Below are 5,331 nucleotides of genomic sequence, written 5' to 3'. Positions count from 1 at the left end.
GAATAGGTGTTCCTAATAATCCTTTAGGTGAGTGTATATTTAAGGATTTCTTAACTTAGTAACGTTACATTTCATTTACATTGCACGCTGTTGTGAATACACACGCACACACACACACACACACCTTTAAAACTTCATAATTGTATTTATTCAATATTTACATTGTATCTGTTCTTTAAATAATATGTTTGATATATTCTGAAATGCAAGAAAATATTGGTCTTGGGTTGGTGTAGTATTTACTGAGATTATGCTGATTACTGAAAGTTTTAATTTACATTTTCTGTTTTACATTTCTTTTAATTTTGCTCATATTCAGGATTTTCTAAAGTTCAGTCCATCTTGTGTCTCTCAAGCTGTCCCACAGCCCCCACCGCTTCTACAGATCGCTATCTCTTGCGACATTCCATTATCCGGGGCTGGGGGGGCCCATCGCTTCAAATGTAAACAGAGCCGCTTCTTAAATTGAAAACAAACCCCACCTGTCATCAGTGCCCTGTTAACTCCGCCCCCAAATATTTAAATTCTTCAAACCAAACTCTAACGTGATAGGCTATTTCTTCAGTGCCCTGTCAACTCCGCCCCCAAATATACTAATTCTTCACCGATCCGAGGTTACTAAAGACGTAGACATCTCCTCGCCACCCCCACTAGCTCAAAAAGCTCCAGACTGACATAACCCTTGTCCATTTGAAAGAGGTAACCACTTTGGCCCTGTTGAAGAGACAGCCTTGCAGATCTTGCTTAAGTAGAAGTATCTATGTTACTAAAGAAGCGGGAGGGCTTTAATAGAGCTCTTTTGGAGCTTCACTCGCGTAGGGAAATATAGCTATTCTACTAAATAAATCGGGAGGACTTAAATACAACTCTTTTGGAGCTTCACTAGCATAGGGAAAAATATCTGTTTTCTAAATAATCTGAAGGGTATACATAGCGCTCTTTTGGAGCTTCACACGTATAGAGAAAAATTGCTATTTTACTAAACCCCTCCTCCAAGACTCCAAACCCCAGAAGCCAGCAGGGCTCCTGATGGCCATAGCCCCGCCCACCACTTCCCCTATAAAAGGAAGCAGGTTGCTGGATTTCATGGAGAAACAGAGCCAGCAACAGCAGGAGGACAAGGCCATGCAGCCAGAGGAGGCAAAGCTTTCGCCGGTGCCCCGCTTCCAGACTGAAGGAGAAGAGGAAGTGCCTCTTTAACTGCAGTCTTCCCCAACCACTGATTGCAAGGTCTGTCCGGTGTGCCTTGCAGGGGAAGAGTGATGTTTCCAGGTTGGACAACCTGGGCATGTTTCCCCTGATGGTTTCCCCCCTGTTTCCCCTTTGTGCCTTGGCAAAAGACACCAGGAGAAGTTGAGGAACTGCTTCTTCCACCATGGCCGGTACACGAGGAAGACCGGCCAGGGAGAGAGGAAGAAGAGGACCTGCTGTGGCTAGAGCAAGAGAGCCTCTGGCCGTGTCTGCCACCGGAGCCACAGAGGGCCAAGGTGTTCCTGCTGCCGGAGCCACAGAGGGAGGAGCCCGATTGTCCAGAGCCCCGGAGGGAGGAACCCGAGTCTCCCGTGTCAGAGAGGGAGGAACCCAAGTGTCCAGCGCCCCGGAGGGAGGAGCCCGAGTCTCCCGTATCCGAGAGGGAGGACCCCGATTGTCCAGAGCCCCAGAGGGAGGAGCACGATTGTCCAGAGCCCTGGAGGGAGGAACCTGAGTATCCCATGTCTGGGAGGGAGGAGCCCAAGTGTCCAGAGTCCCGGAGGGAGGAGCCCGAGTGTCCAGAGCCCCAGAGGGAGGAGCCCCAGTGTCCAGAGCACTGGAGGGAGAAACCCAAGTGTCCTGAAGATGAAGAAGAGGTGCTGCCTTTCTCATCCCACTACAAGGAGGCCACACCAGAACAGGAGGTGCCTATAACCCAGGAGAAGGCATCATCTGTTTTCCCTCCACTGAATCAGAGGGGAAGATTATACCAGGCCCTGAATCTGGAGAGCAGTCGGAGCAGCCACAGTTAACTCAGTCCCGGAATCACGGAAGACAGAGGAGTCATAGCAACCAGAGGGTGAGACTCTTGTGCGTCCTCCACCAGGTCTCCTGGACAACCAGAGTTCCTGTCCTCGACATCAGTTCCTGGCTGCAGTAAAGGAGATGGAGACACCTCAGCGTGCCCAGGACCCGCTGTGTCTCCAGGCTGGAGCAGAGACTGGTGGGGAGCCAAGGGATGCTGTGGCAGCAGAGAGGTCTCCGCCAGACAAGCCTGGTTCCTGGAGGGATCAGGGAGCAACAGGGGAGCCACCTTCATGGCAGTCCACCCCGAGGACCAGATGGGTGCGATACGATGGAGACCCCATCTGGCTCTTTGGCCCACCCACCCGCCCTTTGTGTCTTTTGGAGGGGGGCTTGGCCGTGGTATGACCATCATCGTGTGCGCCCCTGGCTTCACTCTTGAGGGGGAGGCTATGTGGCAGTGTGAGAGGCAAGGCTGGGGTCAGGGCGGGTCTTTCAGTGGAGGAGACTACAAAACCCCTCTTCCAAGACTCCAAACCCCAGAAGCCAGCAGGGCTCCTGATGGCCATAGCCCCGCCCACCACTTCCCCTATAAAAGGAAGCAGGAAGCAAACCAGTGTGTGCATGCTGGGGGGTAGCAAGGTGTACAGGAGGGTGAGAAGACAACTGAGAGAGGGCGAGAGTGAGAGAGATTTTGTTTTGCTTTTTGACACTATGCCTGCCATTAAGGGAAGCAATAAAACAACCGCAAGCCTGTTTTGTACCCTCTGCCTGCCTCCCTACTGTGTGTTTCAAGACCAGACCCCGCCTACATACAGCCCTTTCTTGTGACGGGCCCCCCAACCCATTACTATATATATATATATATATATATAATATAAATCCAGTGTTATTCACATGTGAAAAAGCATTGTCTTTATTTGTTTATATTTGATGGTGCCTCCTTGTCATTAAAATAAAAAACATCCTGACAGGGTAAAGTAATGATACTCTGAATGGACCACTGTGGACCATTCTTCATATTTTCCCCAAAGTTCTTGGATATATTTTAAGTGCCTTTATGCACACTGCCAATCATTATTATTACCCCTATTATCCCCCACCCCCTTTTTATTTACAATGTTCTGTTAGTGTTAATTTATTAATTTGAAAGGACTTTTGATTTAAACTCTCAAGAAAGTATTTTTCTTTTCCTATTTTCACACTTTTCCATCTAAAAAAGATGGACTGGACTCTCGGGCAAGCCAGCTGAGAAGTCTCTCAAGTCGCCGCAGCTAAGTATCGCTTTTTCTCTCACATTTCCTCGTTTAGTTAATTTACATTGACTGTTTACGTGGTTTGTTGTTTAGCTACAAATTGTTTATCTTGCACCTGTTTTGTAGGAAGAGCAGCAACTGTTTTTTAGTGAATTTAGCAAGTCTGTAATCAGGAGCGTTACACTGTGTAGGCTGTGATTTATTTAGCATTTGTTTAACATTACTACAAGCTATTGTTCAGTGTAACTGCATGTGTCTGGCACTGTCTTTGTCTGTATTCAGATATTAAGCGGCCATTAATTGTGCTATTAGCAGTCCTGCATGGGAGGGAGGGCCATCCTGACCAGCCTTGTGTCATTCAAAGCAACACAGGTGTTTCTGTCCTAAGTAGTTACAGGACCCCTCTGCGCCAGCAGTCAGCGCCAGCAGCCTTCAGTGCCCCCCTTCTGAAGTGCCCCACTTACAAAGGGCAGGGACTCTAGCTGCGGGGACTCCAGCGTGGAGGCGCTGCACAGCAACAACAGGCAGCCATGATGATCTCTCCGATTCCTAGCCTGCGCTCTCCATGTTTTAGGTGTATAAAACATGTTTTAGTGGAACTGCCACTCAGCTTCCAACAAGGCCGACTTCATCTCCGCGTTCGCCTCCCACCAGTCTCTGTGTTTCCTCGCTCTCACCAAGACATGGATCTCCCCAGACAACTCTACCACCCCTGCTGCATTATCCTCTCTGTTCGTCCTGTCCCACTCCCCTCATCTTACCGGACGGGGAGGAGGAACAGGGCTCTTGCTCTCCCCTTCTCTTCTCTGTCCCCCCCTCTCTCTCCTCTCAACCCACAGCTTTGAATTCCATGCAGTGGAAATCACCTCTTCCTTCCAGTTCTCTACCGTCCACCTGGTCCACTCACCTCCTTCCTGGATGAACTCAACTTTCTTCTCTCCTCCTTCCCCTCACTGTCATCACCTACCATCCTCCTGGGAGACTTCAACATCGACCTCTCCAACCCTTCCCACTGTGCCAGATTTCTTCCTCTCCTTCACTCCTTTAACTTCTCTCTCTCCCCGTCCCCCCCCACTCACAGGGCTGGCCGCCAGCTAGACCTCATCTTCTCTAGAGGCTGCTCCCTTCAACACTCTCCGTGACACCCATGGACATCTCAGACCACCACTTCATTTCCTTCTCCCTTTCCCTCCCCTCCCTCCCCACTCCACCCAGTTCCTCTGTCACCTTCTGCCGTAATCTCCGCTCTGTCTCCCTGTCACCTTCCATTGACTGTTTTTCCCATCTATCTGTCAACTGTGCTACCTCCTCTTTGTTCTCCTCCCTCACCTCCTCCCTCTTCCTTCTTGTCTGCTATTTCCGCCTGGATGCACTCACACCACCTCAAGCTCATCCTCTCCCGCATGGACTACTGCAACTCCCTCCTGGCCGGCCTGCCTGCATCTACTACCCGCCCACTCCAGCTTATCCAGAACTCTGCGGCTCGTCTGGTATTCTCTCTGCCATGGTTCGCACATGCTACTCCACTGCTCCACTCCCTCCACTGGCTCCCGTTACAGGCACGCATTCAGTTCAAGACATTGACCCTCACCTACCGCTGTCTTAACCACACTGCACCAAGCTACCTTCAGTCACTCGTCTCTCCATACATCCCCTCCAGACCACTGCGTTCCTCCAGTGCCAGAAGACTAACTCTACCTCCTGTCCACTCTCCTTCCTCCAGAGCCCGCTCCTTCTCATCCCTGGCCCCTAAATGGTGGAACAACCTGCCCACCGAAGTCAAAACAGCAGAGCCCTTGACCTCGTTCTGGCGCTTACACAAGATGCATCTTTTCCAACAGTACTTGTAATATTAGTCCTCTATCCTTGCTAGATAGCACTTCACAGTTTTTATTATGCTTCTCGCGTTCTTGATTGTTTTCCTCCTTGCTCCCTTTCCCATAGCCCTTGACTGTGACCCTACATCTTGACAGCACTTAGCTTTCACCATCCAGGATGTAGGACCTCACTTACTGTACTTGTGTAAATTGTAAATTGGAATTTGTAAAATGTATTTTGAATTGCTATGTTTTAGCTAAAT

Source organism: Amia ocellicauda, chromosome 19, assembly GCF_036373705.1.
Source record: "Amia ocellicauda isolate fAmiCal2 chromosome 19, fAmiCal2.hap1, whole genome shotgun sequence".
Taxonomy (NCBI): Eukaryota; Metazoa; Chordata; class Actinopteri; order Amiiformes; family Amiidae; genus Amia; species Amia ocellicauda.
Note: the sequence above shows the minus strand (reverse complement) of the source record.